At 57.0% G+C, this 21,271-nt stretch overlaps 1 protein-coding gene across 4 annotated transcripts in view; it reads left to right on the top strand.

The window, feature by feature from the left end:
* Nucleotides 1–21,271, top strand: part of RAI1 (retinoic acid induced 1) — a 58,563-nt gene that overhangs the window by 29,191 nt on the left and 8,101 nt on the right. The gene's annotated exons all lie outside the window — the stretch shown is intronic.

A 21,271-nucleotide genomic window follows, 5' to 3' on the forward strand; every position in this document is an offset into this window, starting at 1 on the left:
AAGGAAGGAAGGAAGGAAGGAAGGAAGGAAGGAAGGAAGGAAGGAAGCAAGGAAGGAAGGACAGAAAGGGAAGGAGGGAAGGAAGTGTCGGGTTTGTCCTCACTGGCTGCGAAGGAGCAGTGCCATTAGCAGAACCCACAGTGCTTCCATCCACCCCACGCTGGCTTTCGTGGAGCTATGATAGAGCTATGATAAAACCCCCAACTGGACCCCAAAATAAAGAGATAAAATGGAAATACCCCTGTGCGTGTGCACGGTGGGGAAGGGGAGCGCCTCTGAAGCACTGTGGTGGCATCAGAGAGGAGCTGGGGGTTCTCTGGGTTTGGGTTTATCGTTGTGGAAGTGGGGTGGGGGGTCTGTGGGGGGCTGCCCTTGGCCCTCGCTTTGTGTTTGTTTGCATTGAGGGGGAGAAGAGAGCTCTGGGGGGGGGGGAAGGGGGGGGGGAGAGGAAGGCGGGGAGAAGCCGTGAGGGCGGAGAGCCGATTTAAATTGGACTTAATGGATTCCCAGGGCAGCTCTTTGAGATGAAAGTCAAAATAAGAGCCAAAGTGAATCTCAGCAGACCTGTCTGTTGCATTAGAGATGCAGCCTTCCTCTCCCTCCCTCCCTCCCACCCTTTTTTCTATAAAACCCAGGGGGGGGGGGGGGAGAGAGAAAAAAAAAGTGTTCTCTGTACAGAAGACGGAGTGGAGTTTCTCGTTCCTATAATGAGAGCTCTAATTGAAGAACTTACAGCCCCTCGGGAGAGCCGTCACTGATCGCTGCTTTTGTTATTCATGCTGCGCGCCGTTTTGGGCTGCGTGCCATGGTGCCCCCACATTGGGGTGAGGACCCCCCCCAGACCCCAGTGCCGGGCTCCCATGGGTGGGCAGACGCGCTGTGCTGTAGGATGTGGGGCTGAGCCCCTCTCGGAGTGCTGCAGCCTGTGGGGCTTTGTGTGGGACCTCCAGGCTGCAGGATGGGTGCTGGTAGGATGAGGCCATAAGGGGACCCCCAGGTTGCAGGATGGGTGCTGCCATATTGACGGAGGAGAGCGCAGGTGGCTGTGTGCCTGCTTTGTGCAGGGAGAGTGATGTTGCTTAGTTAGGATGGCGCCTGGTGGGGATATCCAGTGCACACAGACCCTCTGCGCCCCCAAGGTGCCCCTTTCTCCATCACTCAGCAGTTCAGGATGGGAACAGGTAGGGGTCTCGTCACCCCCAGGTCCTGCTGGGTGGCCTTTGTTGCCATGGAGAGGTGAGACATGCTAGGAGCCAAGCGGTGACCCAGACACCTGAACTCCTGATGGCTGTGTTGGCAGTGCTGCACTGGGAACTGAGGGCCCTCCATCACTGCCACTTCTCCCATCATCAGGTGTCAGCACCTTTGGGCTCAGTTCTTTGATTTTGGACCTCAGATCCTTATGCACAGCGCTTAGTGGCAGTCACAAGATGTCACCAGGGTTTGCAGACCCAGGTAACTGTCCCCATTTGGTGGCTGCCTACAGCAGGGACAGGGAAACATGAGTTCCAAGGTGCTTGGGGCAGGATCTGGAACTCCTGCGCTGGGGGCTTTGCCAGGAGTGCTCTGGTTCTGCTCTGGTGTCAGAGCTCCTGCTGCCTGTGATGACTTTTGGGGACATGGTTCGGTGACGTGGTGGCGGGTTGATGGTTGGACTTCATGGTCTTGGAGGTCTTTTGCAATCATAGTGATTGATTCTCTTTAGAGGCATGGTTTGGCGGCATGGTGCTGATAAGTTGGTGGTTGGGCTGATTGGAATTGTAGAGGTCTTTTCCAACCTCAGTGATTCTGTGACTCTGTGGCTTTAATACGAGCTTGGTGTCTGAGAAGCTTTATCCAGCCCACACACCCCTCACCATCCCAAAATAAACTAATAAGGTCCCGAGCACCTTTTGGGGTAGGCAGACCGCACTGTCAGGGCATGCACATCTCCTCCATCTCAGCACCATGCTGGATGGAGCCAAGAGCCAACCTGCAGCCGACCATCAATAATTGCAGCGTCAGTCACTGCTGCAAACTTCCTGCGTCGCACTTGCACTTGGAGAGGCAGCGGGGATGGGGGGGGGGGGGGGTCTGCGTGACCCCCCCTGTGGGCTGGGGGCAGCGTGGGGGGTGAGGGGCCGTCCCTGAGCACGGCAGGAGCCTCCCGCTGCATTACTCACCGCTTGATGTAGCGTGAACCTTTCAACTCCCTCCCCTTGGGGATGGAGCAGGCTGGGCAGGAGGTGTTGGCGGAGCAGGGAAACGCTCTGTGCTCTTTGGCTTGAGGTTGTGGGTTTGTTTTGGGTTTTTTTTCCCCCTTTTTTCCCACCCCTCTCTGCATGCGTTTTTTGGGAGAGGAGGTTTCTTGTGTTCTCCAAAATAAAAAGGAGAAAAAAATCCTTAAAAACAACGACGAAAAAGAATCCAGCCCAGCTCCCCCTCGTGTGTCTTAGCAAAAGACAAGGCAAAAGATCAAGGAATTCTTCCTTTTGTGCAGCTTTCAAGACCAGAGATGCACTGGTGAAAAGGGGAGGCTCAGAGTACCAGGCACACACCAGTCTTAAAGGAGAGTCCTCCCTTTTGTCTCCAAGGCGATCAGCTGGCGAAGGGCTCCACAAATTAATTAAAAATTGCACTGCCTTGATTGAGTTATTTCTGCTTGCATCCCACTTGCCTATCAAAGACTGGAAATGGCAGAAGGCAATTCCTGCTTCCTCCCAAACCCATCTCACCCTCATTTTATCTCGAGCGAAGGGAGAAAAATGGGGATGGCTGGCGCAATACCCGGAGATCCCCAAAGGACAGGTCCCTATCCTGTGCCAACACATGGCCATCTCTGCACTGTTCAGAAGGCTCGTGGGTCAGCCACAGCTGTGTGATGTTGGTGGAGATCCCTCGGATGTCCAGTTGGCTCAAGGTCTCGTGTGTGGATTCTTGCCTTGATGGAAACCCGCGGGTGTGCCATGGCTGCACCATACCTGAGTGCTGGAATGGAGAGAAAATCCCAACTGCTTGCATCCTTGGTGCCAGCGCACTGTCAGTCTGCACAGATCTGTTCTATCGCATGCACCATGGGGGTTGCTGTAATGGGGTGCCCCCACTGCACCATGGCAGTGACTGAAACATGCACCCGGTGCTCAGCTGTGGCTGGGATGGGTTTCCCATCCACGTTTGGTGGTGGTGGTCATGCAGAGGGACTGAGGGGCAGCTCTGTGCTGTGTGCTGGGCATGCTCTTGTGTGGGTCCCATCGGAGCTGTGCTTCCAGGTGGTGAGTATGCATGGAGATGAAACACAGGAGAAAAACTAGTTACAAATATTCACTGTTGGGTACTCGATGGGCCAGCCCTGGCTCGTCATCCCCCGCGCGCCGTCCTTCAGCATCGTGCTGTAGCCTCGACCCCATTAGTCCTGTAGAAGCACGTCCTTCACCACGACCAGACCTATAGGAGCTGTAGAGCAGTAGAGCAGCTGTAGAGCATTAACACCACTGCCTCTCACCGGCTGCATTCTCTGGAGCAGAGCGTAGTCCTATCAGAGCATGTCCTTCACCATGACTGTCACCAGCCCCAAAGGCACTGCCGGGTGCTGAGCCACCATCCTGCCTCCAGTGTCACCTCCAGGATGGGGATGGGGACATGGGGGTGGCATGTGGGCCCCCCATGGCAATGGGGACAAGGAGGTGAGGGACAGCCCCAAGGTGAGAGCACAGCATCGTTCTCCAGCAGCGCAATAAATGCCAAAAGCCGTGTGCACACAAAGGAGTAGGGGGCACTCGGCCACCGTGCGCGTCTGTTCCAGGAGCTGATTTGCTTTGAAGATGTAAAGCGTTCTCTGATGCTTCTCTCTCTGCTGGTTAACCCGGTGCTTTGCAGTTCAGTGGAAATGCAGCCAGTGTCAGTAGAGCCCTTCTGGAACTCGGTGGGATCAGTTCACCACTTCTTCCCAACCAGATGGGGTCCCCATAGCTTATGGGATGACATGGGGGTGCCGTAGGGGGCTGTGGTGTGATGGCTTTTGGCATCAAGTGGTTGGCATTTCTGGATCTCTACCCCTGTGCATCAGGAGGGTTTGCATTGACTGGGGAAACCCAACTTTGCCTCCGTGGCTTTTCTTGCTCCCCCTGCCCCAGTGCGACGTGTCTGAGAGCAGCTCAGAGCAGGGATCATTGGCTGGAAGGATCGGATGAGATAGTTTCTTAAAAGGATTGTCTGATTGTGCTATTGATCAGCCTGATTTAAAAGGGGGAGCTCGGTCAGAGGGCGTAAATCACCACTGCAGAAGGGGTGAAGGCCTGGAAGCTGTGCTGGGAGTGTGTCTGTTGGGAGGGACACAGAGGCAGAGTGGGGGCTGCCGGCCAGCTCAGGTCTCCTCCATGAAAAGCAGGGAATATGGTCCATGGGAGAGCACTGCAATTTGGGCAGAGACCCTCCCCTGGGCTCTGCCTCCCTGGAACAGTGGGGTGGGAATAAGGGTGGATGTGGGGCTGCTTGGGTGGTCCCCAGTGAGATGCTGAGCGTGGGGGGGGGGCTGCTGCCTCCCTGTGCACTGCAGGGCTAATCTGCAGCCTGAGGTTGCTGCTTTCCTGCTCTTGTGATCGCTGCACTGGGGGGTCACGGGGCTGCCAGCTTTTGTATCCCCCCTTCTCCTGGTCCCATGGGTTTAGGGGAAGGAGAGTGTGCAGATCCAGCGAGGATGAGGTGCCGTCCTTGTTGGTGGCAGAGGGTAAAGCAGTGGGGTTCTGCGGTTGGTTGGGTTTGGGGCATACTGAGCCCCCCGCTCCACCTTGTTCCTCAGCAGCATTAATCCCTGCAGCACTCACTGAGCTCCTCAGGCAGCTGGGGCTGTCGGAGCGTAATTACTATTCATTCAAGGTAGAGCTCCTGTAGCACATGATAGCGCAAGCAGATTACCGTGGAGTTGCTGGGCAGGGGCACATTTGTATCTGTCTGGGGGCAGGGAGCACCCGTTTCCCCCTAGCATCGTTCTGCTACCGTTTTCTTGCTTGAGCACCCGGGGTGCTTGGTGGATGGAGCAGGAGAGGCACTGCATGTGAAATGGGAACTGTAGCCCTGCAAGGTGCTAAAAACTGAGTGCTGCTTCTTCCCTCACCCGGTGTGATGAACCTTCCTTGGGAACCATCCTGGGCAGGAGCCCTTTTGTGCGTGGCTCACTCCTGATGGATGCATCTGCATGCACCTCTAGGTGCACTGGCTGGGACAGACGACAGGGACATACAGTGGGGTCATGGCTTGGGCCTGGAGATACCCCAACTATTTGGGCTGTCTGACGAGAAGGGATGCCTGTAGAATGCTGCAGCACCCCTCCAAGCAGGTTTTGGGCCCTTTGCAACCCCAATGGGGTGAACCCAAGCAGAGCTGTGGCCTGGGGCCAGACTTCAGCCACCGGTGTTATCCTGAAAATGTCACTGGGACGGCAGCCCGCCGGCGCGCGCCAAGCCGCAGCGGGAGGCGATGACTCGGCTGGCTGGCATTGGCTACCATTTTAGAGGAAATGTGGAGCGGCGGGTAATTATTTCTCTTTCTTAATTGAAATTTCAGCCTCAGTGGTTTGCTAGAACGTGCAGGAGAAGGAGCACAGGCGAGCGTGACACGCGTGGGAGAGCGGGCGCAATGAGGGCACACGGGAACCGGCGCCGCTGGGGGGACTTCCACAGCCCTCCAACCTGCAAAGGGAAAACAACCCGAAAAAATGCATCGATTTGAATGGCTTTTAGGAGAGGAGGATGCTTTATTGTTTCTTTCTTCCTCTATTTTGCTTGGGATGGAGGGCCAATTAAATGAAATTACGCGCTGCAGTCTGGCACCCCGCGCCGGCTCGGAGCAATCAGGTGTAACACAGCATGGCTGATGAGAGCCAATCAAGATGTATAAATGAGGTGTTGACATTCAAACAGCGGGTACCCGCACGGCCGCGCTCGCTGGCTGCCGACACCGCACTCAGAGCCAGGCACGGGCGGCGGCACGCGGCTCGGGGGATGGAGCTCGGCGGCTCCGGATTGTTTCTTTGCATATGTGGGTTTGTGGGATGGTGGCAATGGGGAAACGCTTGGGGAAGGCAGCGCACAGCCCCATGCCCGGTGCTGCTGCATCGCCGTCCGTGCTGATGGGTTGTTGTCTCTACTCTAAGGCTTGCATTGGGGAAACTGAGGCACAGCAGGCTTGCCACACTCTCCTGGTTCTATGTGGATAGCAAAGAGCTGGGGGGCTGGGGGCTTCTCCCCCTGTTGGTTGCAGTGGATGCGCAGGATGCGAGCACGGTGCTGCTCGAAGGCACCATCCGGGGAGGAGCGAATGGCCCCGCAGCCATCGGTCCCGTCAGCATTTCCTGTCTCACGATGGAGAAGAAACGACGTGCAGCTCTAAAAATAGGCACGGCAAACGTGTTGTAACCGCATTCGCAGCTGTGGAAAGGTAAAACCGGAGCAAACAGAAGAGAAAACACCCCCGGGGGCCGCGCTCGGCCCCGTCTCGCTCTGCTCCGTGTCCCTGCTGTGCGCCGGGGAAGGCATTAGGAGCAGGAGCACGTCGTGGCGGGTTCTGTCGAACAGCGCTGCTGCCTGACCCTGATTTGTAGCGGGGCTGAGCGCCGAGGCTCGCTGTAGCGTTACAGCTCTTCCTGCGGTAATCGCCGGCACGCGGGCGCCGTGCGGGAGGGGACGATGGCTGCGGGGCGGTGATGCTTGGAGGGGGCACACCGGGACGCGCCGTGCCGCGCTGTCAGCGCCGGTGCTGCCATCCTGCCCTCGTGGCCGGGCTGGAGGCATCCTGCACCCAGCCCTGGGTCATCCCGGTGTCTCTATGGAGTTGCTTGGCGATGGAGCTGGGATTAGCGGCTCTGCTGTGCTGCCTCCCTGTGTCTCTGCCAGCATAAGGTGACGGTCACTACGGTGTCACGGTGCTGTCCCCATGATCAGTCCCAGCACCGCAGCTAAAAGCCGTCCGTGGAGATGTGCTGTGCCCACACGAGATGCAGGGATGGGGCTGCACCATTGCCCTGGTACTATGGCGCTCTGTGTGCCCATGATCCTGGCTGGCTGGTTTGGGCTATGGGGGCGGTGGAAAACCTGGAGAAGGAAACATGAAAAGGAAGAGATGACATACCTCGGGTTACCTTAGTGCCCTGGCTGCCCGTTATCACCTCTCATTACCTTCCCATAACTGCTGTGTGGTCTGGCTGGGTGATGGTTAGGGAGTTAGGGCTAGGGGTGGGTTGGGTCAGCAGTCGTAACCTGCAGCCCCAGAGGGGATAAACTGCCATTCAGAGCTCTGTTCAGCTTAAAAAATTAGAGACTGGTGCTGTTGCATACAAGAGCTGGGGGGCTGTGTTGTGGTCCCCGTGGGCTCAGTGCTCCCATTTAGGGATGTGGGGCAGAGTGGGGTCAGTGCTTTGGCAGAAGGGGGAAAGCAGCAGGAAGGGAGGCAGCGGGGCAGGCAGACAGCAAATCCGTTTTATCAGATGCCGCATATTTTATGAAAGCACATTTCAGCTCTTCAGCCTTGGAAAGCTTTTCATACCCTTTAATTTTCTAATAAAAAGGAATTACGTTTGTTGAAAAGCCAGTAACAAGATTCACTGTCATTGTCTTTTGTACAGACCATAATTCCTGCCTTGGGCACCCGCCTGCAGCCCGGTGCTGTGGCCCGAGATTTGGGCCATGGATTGTGCCTGCTCACCCAGCATGCGCAGTTCTGTGAGCTCACATTCATGCCATGACCTCACCCCCGTTACCCCAGCCCCAGCAGCACCATTCCCTACCCCAGAGAAGCATTATATGATGCTTTCACAGGACGAGGATTTGCAGAGTGCAGAGACAGTGGGTTCTGTGCCATCCCAATGGGTTCCCCATAGCCCAGCACAGGGGCACACCCCACACTGAGCCCTCAGTTTGTTACTGCAGTGACGTGTGGGTGTTCCAGTGGGGCATCGCTGTGGCACCGTCCGGCGCTGACCCATCCTTGATACACGGGTAGGAAATCCATGCGTCCCACTGCTCACATGCTGAGCTTGGAGCTGGGACCATCCATCACCCGATGGATCGCCGTGCCTCGGCCCCGCGGGGACGTTCCTAAAGGGTCCCCAAAAGCTCAGAGCTGAGGGCAGCTCAGGAGCCACGTGGCACAACCGCAGCGCTTTGGGATGCCGCGTCCTTCGCAGCCTGGGAGCGGCCCGCTCCTCAATGCCCCATTCACATCCCCGATCAATGGGCGTTTGTGCACGCAGACGGGCGATCCATCACTCACTCCTCACCATTTGTTGTTCCCCTGCTCGGAAAGAAAAAAGCAGAAAATGCCCCAGTTGGCCCTGTGGGGAAGCAGACGCTGCGGCGGGGCTGGCACCAGTGGCTACCGAGCCCTGGGCACATGGTAGCCACATTCACACTGTGGGTGTTGGTCACTGGTCGTGGCTGTGCCACGGGGCCACGTGGTGCCAGCGCCGGCGCTCCATCTGCGATGCTCATTTGAAGTTGCAGCGCTCACGTAGTGGGGGGGAATGCGGAACCAACCTGCAAACAGAAATAAATAGCTTGCCCATCACCCCCCCTCCCCGCCCCCCGCCCCATTTCTCATTGCCAGCCGTACTTTCCAGCTGGTTTTGGGGGGGGCTCGGGGGTTTCAAAGCACTCCGTAAACGCGTGTAACAATGGGAAGCGGTGCCTTTTAGCCTGCGGCCGGCACAGTTTTAAATGAGGTCCCAGGTAGTCATGGTTACCTCTCCTCTTCGGTAAGAGATGACTTTTATTTCCTGCCTTTTGTATTTGCACATCTCAGATATACATTCTCCCAAACCGTAATTGGTATTTGTGGACAGACAGATGGACGGACGGACGGGATCGTGCGAGATGGGAACGCTGTGCTGAGCTCCCCAGGGGCAGCACAGGCTTTCAACCCAGCCATTGCCTTCCCTGGCAGGGCAGAGCTGCTGGGGAGCTTATCCTGATGCCACCTTGCAGATCCCAGTGCTGCTGGGCTCTTCCCTTTCCCACCACGGGGCTGCACGCGGGCTCCCCGCATCACGTCCCTACGCAGGGCTCCAGCACCCCTCCCACACTGCACCCTTTGATTTTGGGAGCCAGGAGCTCGCTCTCGCAGCGTGCAAGGGAGGGCGAAGCGCCCGCAGTGATTGATGACAGATCACAGCCTCGTTCCACGGGATCATTGCTCAGAGTGTGGGCAAAGCTGTGCGTCCCGGAGGGACCATCTCTGCGATGCGTGCAGGGCTGTGTTGCAGGGCAGAGGGGATGGGAAGCCGCATATTTCATGCCTCTCTTTTTTTTTTTTTTTGAATTTTTTTTTTTTCCCCTTCTCTCTGAAGGAAAACAAAAAGCCAAGCTGTCTAATCACACGCAAGCAGATTCCACCCACTGCCTTGGAAAACTCGCTGGGAAATTATCTATCTACCTGCATTGCCCCGGTGCAGCAGCGCTGTGCTGGCAGGCGATAACCAGCGCTGAGCAATCACTGCCGTGCAGCAGCAGCAGCAGCAGACATGTTGGCTTTTTGCAGCCAGAATTTGCAAAACTAAGCAGGCAGCTGGAGCAGCACAGTGCAGTGTGCAGGGCTGGGATTTGCAGCTCCTTGTGTGTGCTGCAGCTCCTGTATGTGCTCCCATTCAGGAGCATTTTTGCAGGGCTCTGCTCCCTGGAACTGCCTCTGTTTGCAGCCCTCCAGGTGTGCGCGCGTTTGGGTGCTGGGGAGAAGCTGTTTGCCTTTATATTTTTCCTCTCCCTAATGAGAAAAATGCATTCTTGTTGAAGAAGTTGGCCTTAAAAATGCAGTGCTGGGGCTGCTTGCTGACACTGAGCTCTGTGGGGCCATGGCTGGTATGTGGCACTGAGGAGCTGCCCCGTGCCAGCAGCATCACTGGGAAAAGTGGGGTCAGTGGGGGAAACCGCCATGGCACAGCCCCAAATTCTTCCTCGAGGCAAAACTCATTTCCCAATTCCCATCTCAGTGGGGATGGAGTTTGCTGAAGGTGCAGAGGCATTGATCCTTCCTAGGGCAGAACTCTCCTGGGAGGTGCGTGCGCCCTTGGCTCCAACAGCTGAGCATGTGTGCACGTAGAGAAATAGCTTTGCTGCAGGCGTTGGCCGATCAGGTTTGGAGCTGGGATCCCCGCTCCTGCACGCTCATAGAAGTTCCCTTGCAGCCAGGGAGTCACTGCAAGCCATGCTCTTAGTTGCAGCACCACGGGGATGGGATGAGGATGTGCTGCAGAGCATCCCCACACCTTGATGCACAGCAAGCTCCGGGTTGCGCTCACCCGCTCGGGATGCAAACTGCACATCAGTTGCAACAGCAGCTGATGGAGACTCCAGTATATTAGCAGCATTAATTAAGTTACAAAAATTATGCATGTTATCAGTTATGAGACGACCTTTCATAAACTCAGTTATTAAAGCAATAAAGCATGACCCGCTGGTCCTAACCAGTTTAATGGCTGGCGAGGAGTGCGGTTTTTCAAGTCGTACTTGCAGCAGGTCATTAGCTGAGCCATAAGGTAACGCGGGGAGCCTGTGCGATGTGCTTGAATGGCAGCAGGGACAGACAGTGCTCATGGAGACGACGGGGCTGGGGGTCACCAGATTGCCAGGCTGGGTGCCCTGCACCTGGAGTCTGTGGTGTGTGCTTGGAGCAGGTGATCCGTGGGTGCTGCTGGGGTTGGGCAGTGCTAGCATCCCAACATCATGGCCAAACCCTTCCTTGTTCTCCTGGGAGGTCCCTTTGGGTTCAGTGCTGTTGGAGCCCCAGGATTGCTGCTGGGGACAGAAGGGACATGGGACACGGGGATGAGGCCACCTCTTGGCTCTTGGCTGTGGCTGTTGTGGCACAGAGGGTTGACAGGGACCATGTCCCTCTGCAGGGGTGGGGACAGATGGCAGCACCTAGGTTCTCCCCGCCGTGCTGATCTCAGCTAATGTATGATGCTGAGCTGAGACCTCATTTGGGAACACCTGGGATGGTCGCTACGTCCCCCACCAGAGACCTCCCACTCACCTAGGGCCACCAAGCTGCCAGGCCCTGCTCTCTCCATGCGCTGTCCCCATCCCCAAGCACACTGCCTGCCCCCCCGGCACCCCCAAAGCGCCATCCCTGTCCCCGTCAGACGTTTCCAAGCACTGACCCTCTCCATAAACAAAGGAGAGGCAGAGGGAGGGTGGCTGGCATGTTAATATACTCTCCCCCCCTCTTTTCCTCCCTTCATCCCTCTGGGAAAGGCCTTTGCAGATATAAGCAAACCTTGATTAAAAGCTGCCTGACAGGCAACGGCAGCAGCAAGCAGCAGGCAAGGAAGCTCTCCAAGTCCAAAGGGAGCTGCTGCTGCTGCTGCCGCTGCTGCCTCCATTCTCAGATGTCCCTGATCCTTTAATCAATCACAGCCGCGGAAGAGAAGAGCAAACACACATGCTGAGGCAGAGGTATGTGCATGCATTCATTCCAGCCGGAGCCCAGGCATCGGGGCGGGCGCACGGCTCTGGCTGCGGACATGGACTCCATCCCGAGCCAGGAGCGTGGGGACAGCATTCCCCATGTCCACATGGGGTGCAGGCAGGCAGTGGGGCCCAGTGTGCTCCCCAGGCTGTGGGGCTGAGCGAGGGCAGCGCTGTGTGCTTACACCCCCAGGGAGCTGCAGGGACAAGAGGTGGCAGTGGGACACGCTCGTTGCATCCCACCAGCTGGTGCCCAACGCCAGCCATCCTCCTGCAGCCGGGCACGTGGCTCCACTCCAACCTTGGGCACCGACCGTGTCCTCATCCCCTCCACTACCACCAGATCCCTCCAGTAGGGTGTGCGGGGTGATATGGGGGCGGAGGGAGGGAATCCAATCCAGCCAAGCCCCCAGCTGGGGGTGGGCAGGGCTTTGCCGTTTCCTTGTTTATTTTTTTTTGCCGTCTCTTATTTTTAGCACCGCCGCTTAATGCCTTGTGACAGTGCCTTGGGACGCTCCACTCGGTGCTGCCAACGCCGTGCAGCCGGTGGGGGGCTCACAGAGCACCTCCTGCTAATGGGGGTCCAGGGTTGGCAGTGGGGCTGCATCCGTGCGCTGCACGTATCTGGGCTCTGCAGGGAGGGACGCACAGCCGCCCCTGAACCTATCGGATGAGGGTTTGGGTTTGAAGGCCATTGTGTGGATTTTGAGAATATGGTCTCCTGGAGATAACTGACCTGCAGCTAATTGTTGGGGATGTCGATATTTTTGGTGCTTGGAGTGGAAACAGCACAATGTACTGGGGATGCTGGACCTTTGCTGGCTTGGAGAGCTCTTCCTGGAGCTGCTGAGGCTGTTTTGGGGATAGGTGAAAGGGCTGCCATGCTGAAATGTGAGGCTCCTGCTCTCAGTAGGCTCTGCAAATGGATTTTCTGGCCAAGCAAAGACTGGAGGTGACACTGCTGTGTGATGCCAAGGAACCATTGGAATGCCCCAAAACCCATCCGCAGTGGGGGCAGCGGGGGGGCTGAGCCTCCAGGCTCTCAGTGGGACCCCAGCTGGGCTCTGGCTGTGGCTGTGCAAGCGTCTGCTCGCCGCCCTCAAGCCCATTAGTAACGGATTTTTGTGGAATATCCCCCTCATTAAGGCGAGCTACCCCGTGTGTCAAAGGAGCCCTATAAAGAAGTGACACTCCGCTCCTTACGGGCTGTGCATATGTAAATCGGGTGGTGCACAATCCCTAATTGAGACATCATGGGGCCGCTCAGCCCTGGGACCCGTGGGAATGCCAAACCCTGTGGGGATGATGTGGGGGCAGCGGGAGCAGCAAGGAACGTGTCCCTGCCACCTCCTGTGTCTGTGCAGGGAGCAGGTGGCAGCCACGGAGCTTCTTGGGGTATGGGACATCCCATGGACATCAGGCTGGGGGCACATGAGCGCTGCCCACTCTGTGTTCAGGGCTCCTCTGGCTCTTCTGTGTTGCTCCAAGTCTTGCTTGGGAGAAAACATGGCTTATTCCCTTTCCCCATTGGATTAGGACTCTGCTGAGCTCTCTGCCCAGTTCTGGGTGCTCGCCTGCTGCCACTTGCTGTTCCATTCTGGGGACTGAATCCTGATCGAGTGTTCATTTCTCAAGCCGGGGCTGGGATGCTGCAGGACTTGGGAAAAGCTGGAGAAAGGAACTGGAGAGCAGTGGGCCACAGCATCCTGGTGCTGCACGGCCTCACGGCCCATCAGGAGATACCACAGGGCACCAAGGGACACCGCAGTCCCTTTCCGCTCCTTTAGAGAATGGAGAGCATCAGCCCACTGAGGACATCCTCATTTAGGAGATTGCAGTGACCTTTTTTCAAGCAGATTCCCTCCAGCCCATCCCTCCACCCAACATACCTTCACCCTGTCCTGCACTTTTCTATCCCTCCATCCCTCCATCCCTCATCCCTCCATCCCTCATCTCTCCACCCAGCATCCTTCCATTCAGGCAGTACCAGCACACAGAACTCAGCAGGGTCTGGGCCATCACTGTGCCCTCATACAAGCACAGCAGTGGCACAGAAGGGGAGCGAGACCCTTCTGTTTGTTTTGGCACCGCGTTCCCAATCAGTGCACCCCACCAGCACAGTGTGCTGCTATTTCAGGAGGCCACTTGAGGTACACCTGCACGAGGGAGCGCAGCGCCAGCAAGTCAGTAATGAGAAGAGATGCATCCATTTAAGGAATACAGAAAACAACAAGGAAGGCAATGCGTTCTGGAGGCTGAGGGGATCAGTCCCAGTCGGGCCCCATCTTTCCATGCTTCCATGTCTCAGCTCCGGCCATCCCCACATGTTTACCACACACTGCCATTTGCCTCCTGCCTTTCCCCCCCCTGCTTTATCCCCTCCTTTTCTGAAACATTATAAATCAAACGGCTTAAAATGTAAAGCATCAAACATTCTAAAACCTTCATCTATTATTAACTGTGACAGTAAATTCCACCTCTGAATGTTTCACATAGCAACTGTTACCAGGACTCTTCATCCCGAGCTGGTGTTCCTGCAACTTTGCTCCAGCAGCTCAGGGGCCACCCGCCCCTCTCTGATGGGGCTGCATTGCCCCCAGACTATGATACTTCTGCTCAGCTTACACCAGTGTGCTGTGGAGTGCTATAAATAACAGTGTTGTTAACATGAGGGTAAAGGGGTGCTTTTGTGCTGGAAGCTGGGTGCTTTTTGTTGCTGCTTTGACTTGTTTCTGATGGTGGCTTTGCTTTTTGGGTGGTGGTTCCCTGTCTGGGTTGTGCTGTGGGGCTGCTCCTAGGGGTGATCAATAGGGCTCTCCTGGTGCATGTGTGTATGGCATGGCATGGTATGGTGTGGCATGGTATGGTACATCATGACATGGCATGATGTGGTGTGACAGGTAACATCATGGCGTGACACAGCATGGAATGGCATGGCATGGTGCAGCATGGCACAATATGGCATGGAACAACACAGCAAGGTACAATGTGGCATGGTATGGAATAGCACAGCATGGCATGGCATAATTTGACCCAGCATGGTACAGAGTGAGATGGCACGGCACAGCGTGGCACAGCATGGCAAGGCACAGCGTGGCATGGCACAGCATGGAATGGCATGGCATGGCTCAGTGTGGCATGGCATGGCACATCATGGCATGGCACCGCATGGCACAGAACAACACGGTGTGGCACACCACCATGCTCAGAACCACAGCTCCTTCCCCTCTCTTTGTCCTGCCTCGCTCCGTGCTCCTGCCTCCAGCACCACCGCAGCAGCCCCCAACCCCACGCCCACCAGGGGAAGCCCCACCACGCCATGCCCTGTGCCCACCACGGCTTCCCCGGCTCTCCTCCTCCAGCAGCGCCGTGCTGCCGCGAACCCCCCTGCTGCCTCTGCGCCGCCGTGATTTATTCATTCATAAGGAGGGCAGCGCGTCTCCGCGCCTCCCCCTGCTCCCCGGGGACAGGCAGCAATTTCCCTGCTCTGAAGAAGCTTGTGAAGGTTTGAGTGAATCTGGGAAGCAAATCTAATTGGCAACCTCGTAATTCCTCGGGGGGACATGTACTTTGGTCATATCTAAGTACATTCCAGCCAGTGTTTAAGACACACTGAATCCAAACTTGGACAGTAAAATACCAGCAGCTCTAAGCTCCTTATCTATTTCAGGCAGATTAACTCCTTAATCATCCCTTTTGGAAGTTCCCTGCCCCAAATTCCGCTCCCTTCCCCCTTTCCTCCCCCCCTGTTTTCAGCAGGAACAAAAGGAACAGGCAGATTTTGCAGGGTGCGAGAGGTTAGGATCGCGGCGGCGATGATTGACAGAGGCAATAATGGGGGAATGGAGGACGGCCTTTGGAAAGCTGCTTTCCTGGCAAACCTGCCTGCGTGTTTGTCTTCGGGATTTGGAGACGGGAAGCATATAATGCCGAGATAATTTATCATACGACATCAAATGTCAATTTTTTTTATTTCGTTTTACCCCTTTTTTCTCTATTTTCCTCCCTGTAAGAGGGGTGAAGGCAGCGGGGCCACCCCACAAGCAGCCTGGGGAGCTCCTGTCAGAACCATCTTCTGCCCCATCCCATCAAAACAAGAAAAGCATCGGTGCTGGGTGCTGCTCACTGTCACTCAGGAAAGTGCTGGCGCCTTGTGCTTCCTTACACAGCTGTTGGCTGCTTACAGGAGGTGGCCCTGGTGGGTGGATGTGGCACGTGGCAATGGGGATGGGGCTGGGATCGGAATTGGGCTAGGGTGAGGTGGGGATGGGACAGGAATGGGGCCAGGATGGGACTGCAGTGGCATTGGGATGGGACCAGGACAGGGCAGGATGGAACCGGAGTGGGATCAGGTTGGATCCCAAATGGGACCATGGTGGGATTGGGATGGGACCTGGATGAGACCCAGGTGGGATTTGGGGTGGTGCCAGGAAGGCATTGGGATGGAATCGGGAGCACCCAGCAAAAAGCAGAAATAACCCAAACACTGGGATTCATCCATGCGGGTCACTTGGTTGGGGCTGAAGGTTTGAGTTAGAAGGATTGGCATAGGGTTGGCTGACGGGTTGGAGCTGAAGCACTGAGGCTGAAGGATTGGCTTAGGATTGGCTGAAGGGTTGGGGATGCAGGTTTGAGGCTGAAGGATTGGGGTAAAGCTTTGAGTTTGAAGGGTTGGCATAGGGTTGGCTGACGGGTTGGCTGAAGGGCAGTGCGGCGCTGGGGAAGATCTGTCTGTTACCCCCCCGGCACGGCTCCCGTTGTCTGTCCTTGCTTTTGTCTGCAGTGCGGGGCAGGCCAGGTCCTTCTTTAACCTCAGCCATATTTCCTGTGCAGCCATCGACTTGTTTTCCTCTCTCCTGTGAGCGCCTCAAGGTTGATGTCAATCCTGTTGGTGGGGGAAGCGATAAGCACACGGCCGCCCTCACTGCGCGCTCGGCCCTGCCATGAATTTTGTCTTCGGAGCTCGTTTGCTTTGCAGGAGGCATTGCCCAGGGAAGCTCAGGTGGAGCATCTGCTTTGCAGCGAGTCTCGGGGTTGCTTGTATGTTAGTTTTTAATCCCTTTCTTTTTGCAAAGCCCTCTCTTGCCAGCTGGCAGCGTGCAGGGGCAAGGAGAGACGCGGCGGCTTGCTGCAAAGAGCCCTTCTCCCTGGGATAAGCAAAAAGCAACGGGAAAAAAATAATAAATGAAGGAGGGAAAAAAGAGGGAATGGAGGAAGTGTGGGGGGGGGCTGAGCCGGATTTCCAGGCTGGAGGGGAGGCCGGGGGACAGCGGGCTTCCCCTGGCAGCGGTGGCGGAGCAGAAACGTTGAGTCATGAGTGAGGTTTGCAGGCAGTGTTTTTCCCAAGCAAAATTCCTCACCAGGGAGGAGCAGAGCAAAGCTGGGGGAAAAAAAAAAAGGGGGGTGTGGGCGGGATTCATGGGCTGCGTGCCCCAAATGGGGAAGGCTGTACCCCATTGCAATGGGAATTCCATCTGGGGGGGTTCAGGGAGGGACCTGCTCAGGGAATTCCCCAGCAGCCGGATGGGAGGAGCAGCCGGTCCTGGGGGGGGGTGGTGGAGGGGGGGTCTGCGCACCCCATCCCTCCTCCTGGCTGCCCGCATCCGCCCACCCCCGCGCAATGGGCGGCGCAGCCCCAGCGCCATTTATCATCATCTGCGGGCAAGTGAAGTGTGCAGGGAACAGCTGCTGCGCTCCGCTGAGCGCCGGGGGGGGCACGAGGAGATGGGGAGGGGGGAAGGGGGCTGGGGGCTGCCCTGTGTGTGCCCCCTCCTTGGGCTTGCGTGGGAGATGGGGGGGCATTAGAAGGGGGTATTGGGGGAGAGGGATCGATGGGGTGCTTTGGAGGAGGGGTGCTTTAATGGGGTGCGTTGGGAAAGGGATGTGGTAAGGGGTGCGCTGCATCGAGAGTGCATTAAAAGGGTGCAGAGGAAAAAGGGTGCATGAAGGGGGCACTGGGGTGAGGATTTGTTGAAGAGTGCTTTGGAAGGGGGCACCGGAGAGGGTGCATACATGGGATGAACTGGAGAGGGGGTGCACTGAAGGAGGATCCATTGGATACAGGGTAGGTAATGGGGTGCATTAAGGGGTGCGTTGGAAAAGAGGTGTGTTCAGGGGTGCACCGAAGGGGGGTGCACCTGGAGCAGTACCTCCGTGTCCCCTGGGGACGTTTCCCAGCGCTGTGCAGAGCTCCGCCGCTGCCTTCCTTCCCCCTTCCCTCTCTCCCCTTTTTTCTCTCCTCCCTTAATAATAAAATTATACCAAGCAGTTTGCGGTGTGGCAACCTGCCAGAAAGTGTTTCTTTAAACTCCACCAGCTCACAATTAAGCAAATCCGGAGCTGACACTCCTTGATAGGCACTTTCTCCCCCAAGAAAGCATCCACTGGGAAGCCCCCCTCCTCCAGCAGCTCTATGGGGCTGACCCCTCCTCCCCCCAGGCTGTGGTGGGGTGGTGGGGGGATTTAGGAGCAGGGTCCGGAGTGGGGGGGTTCTGTGGGGCAGCGCTGCTCCTATTGCACAGCATTACCCTGTGAGCGTGCACTGCTATTTTTAGTTGCTGAGTCCTTGTTGATGTCGCATCAGAAAAGCCAGAGCCTGAGAACCAGAGGAGCTTGGGGGGGGTGGGCAGGGAAATGGCCCCCAGGCACGGTCCTGTGGGGCTGGAGGGGGTCCCGGGTGCTTCCCAAGCTCTTGGGTTGTGTTATAGGTCTCCAGATCTGGTCCTCATGGTGCTCTGTGCCTTTTGCCTGCCAGCCATCAGGGAGAGGGGGTGGGAAAGAGTGAAGGAGGGAGCGGGGGTGAGAATGAAGGCAAACACAGCCACGCAGCGCCTTGCGTGAGCAGGAGGCAGGCGGCGAGCTGTGGTGCCGGCGGGTGTCTGCACAGAGGGTCTGTGGCAGACTGGGAGCATGGTGTCATGCCCTGGTGTTGTGCACCATGTCAGCTCCATGCACTGCAACATCAGCACAGCACCCTGCATCAGCTGCGTGCATCACTGCATGGTAGAGGTCCAGCACCTGCCCCTGGGAGGTGCTGTGGGTCCTGTGGGACCGCAGAGGGTGACCCCAGGGCTGTTCTAGCAGCTCTGGGGCCATCTGGGCTGTCTCTGGGGACAGAGGGGACGAAATGCTCCAAGGTGGCCATAGCCAGATGTGAGTGTGGCTCTGTGTGTGGCAGAGGCAGGACGATGCTGGCTCCAGGCACTGTGATGTCCCCACCATTCTCATCTCCTCTGACAGACACAGCCCTTCCTGAGGTCACCCTTGGGGCACTGTGTCAGAATCCCCATGTGCAGCCGCAGTGCCTTTTTAGGACTGCTTAGTGCAGCCCCCTGACCCCACATGGATCCCACCGCAGCATTGGAGGGGGGTGGCACCTTCCTTGGGGCTGTGGCAGGGAGCGCTGCATAGCCCTGGGGACGCAGCCACTTCCTCCTCCCTCTCCTACAAAGGGACTTAACCTTGCTGCTGTCAACAGCTTGATTTGATGCCATTAAAGCGCTTGCTCGGAAACAGCCTACATCAGGCAGCAACATCTGCTCAGTCCCTGCTCCTGCAAAGCTGCGGCACAGCTCAGGGCAGAGGTGGCCCCGAGCTCCCCAGATAGGCCAGTGCTGCTGGCACAATGTGGCCTCCCGACAGCACAGGGCTGCAGGCACTGCACCTCACCGGGAGCTCAGTCTAGATGGAGAACCAATGCAGAGCTGGGGCACAATGCTGCCCAGGAGCTTCCATGCATGCACACCCAATTGTGTGCCCAGCACTGCACACCCTGCATGAATGCAAAGCCTGAATGTGTGCAAGCCCCACATGCATGCATGCCCTGCACATGTGCAAATCCTACATGTGTGTCCCCCACACGTCCTCACCCTACACATGTGCCCTCGCGCCAGGTGCTTTGTGCAGCCTGGTATTGCCCCAGCTGTCTGGAAAAGTAATAATAATTAATAATAAAAGAGCAGGGAGGGGGAAGGCTCCCCTGAAAGCACCAACCCGGCATTTTCTCCGTCCCATTTTTCAAACCCACTTCCATGTGCAGCATTAGGGGCTCTTTTCTCCCTTTCATTCTCTCGCTGCTGCTCGGGGCTGCCCCAGAGCCTGGCTTTGATTTTCTTCCTTTGTTCTCACAGCCCCCGCCCCCCCCCCCCGGCCTTGGAGCAGGACAGGGCAGCCCCCACAGCCCTTCACCATTAGGGGCTCCAGCAGCAGGCTTACCAGATCCTAATGGAGCTGTCTGTTCCCCGAGATATATGCCCTACCACGTGCACTGCCCGTGTGGGCCATGAAATGCAGCTGCAAAATGGAGCAGCGAGGTGGAAAGAGAAGGGAAAGAGGCTCTGTGTGGAGATATGGGGGGAGGGATTGGGGTGCTGGAGTGGTGCAACATTGCAAGGCGTCCCCAAGAGCTTCCCATACAGAAATAGATGCCTGCATGCGTGGAGAAACCCCAAAAAGGTGGTGAGATGTGAACGCTGTTCATGGGACACTGCAGAAATTGAGGCCAGCCTGGGACTGATGAAGTGCATACACGGGAGCTGTGGGCAGAGGGGCAGTCCGGATCTGCACTGATTCGACGCATTTTGGCACGGTGCTGAGCTCAGCATCTGGCAGGTGCTGGGTATGATTTATTAAGCTCCTTGAGGAGGGGACAGCATGGGCTGCAGCAGGGTCACTGCAGGAGCAACATCACAGGGGGACCCCACACCTCCAACCCACTGGGGTCGGGCAGGTTGCATCCCCCACATAGGATCTCTTCTTGAGCACGCAGGGCCCCGCTGTGAGCTCAAAGCAGGGTGACCCAGGTGCTTCCCCGCACCTCGCACGGGCGGGGAGAGGAAATGGGGCCGTTTAATGACGGCTGTGCTGAGCGCTCGGCTAATCGGCGGCTGCTGGCGGGAGCAGACAGCTTCCAGATGGCATCGCACCGGCGCTGGGGTTATTGGCTGGGGAGGGGGGGGCTGCGGGAGGCGGCTGCAGGCACAGACAGGCAGACCCAGGAAGTTGAAATGAGTTTTTTCTTGCAGCAGAGCCCCGCGTTCTTGTCCCTCCAGGCTGCTGCCTCCAGTAATTATCACAATAATTACAAAGAATGGCAATGAGCGGGGTGTTTGCGGGGATGCGCGGGGTGCCAGCAGCTCCAGGAGGAAGGGTTACCCCTTAAGGGATTTGCGGAGCGATGGGCTGTGGGTGCGTGGAGCACAGAGAACACGAGGAGACCCAGCAGAGCTTTGGGGTGGTGGCACCCTGCAGGTCATGGCTGGGAAGGGGCTTCCACCCTGTGAAGCTGTGGTAGGTGGGGAAGAAGCACGCTGTAGGGTGAGAGGAGGCAGCAGGACCCCCAGGCAACCCCCAGCCCTCAGGATGCAATGCAGGGAGATGTGATGTGGGGTGATATGCTGGAGGATAGTGCAGGGTGATGCGGGGCGATGCAGTGTGATGCGATGCAGGGCGATGAGACGTGATGCAGGGCCAGCTGCTGAGATGGGGGGTGGTGCAGGGCGATGCAAGGCAAGGTGATGCGATGGAGAGCGATGCGATGCAAGGTGACAGTGCAGGGCGATAAAGTGGTGCGAGGCAAGGTGATGTGATGCAGAGCGATGCAATGCAAGGTGACAGTGCAGGGTGGTGTAAAGCAATTCAATGAAAGGTGATGTGATGCAGAGCAAGACGACGCAAAGTGATGCGATGCAGGGTGATGCAATGCAAAGTGATGCTATGCAAGGTAAAACGATGCAATGTGAAGTGATGTGGTGCAGAACAATATAAAGCATTGCAGTGTGAGGTGGCAATGCAATGCGATGTAAAGCAATGCAGTGCAAGGCGATGCAGTGCAGAGTGAT

Source organism: Lagopus leucura, unplaced genomic scaffold (assembly GCF_019238085.1).
Source record: "Lagopus leucura isolate 7727_CA_CO unplaced genomic scaffold, USGS_WTPT01 Super-Scaffold_760, whole genome shotgun sequence".
NCBI classification, from domain to species: Eukaryota; Metazoa; Chordata; class Aves; order Galliformes; family Phasianidae; genus Lagopus; species Lagopus leucura.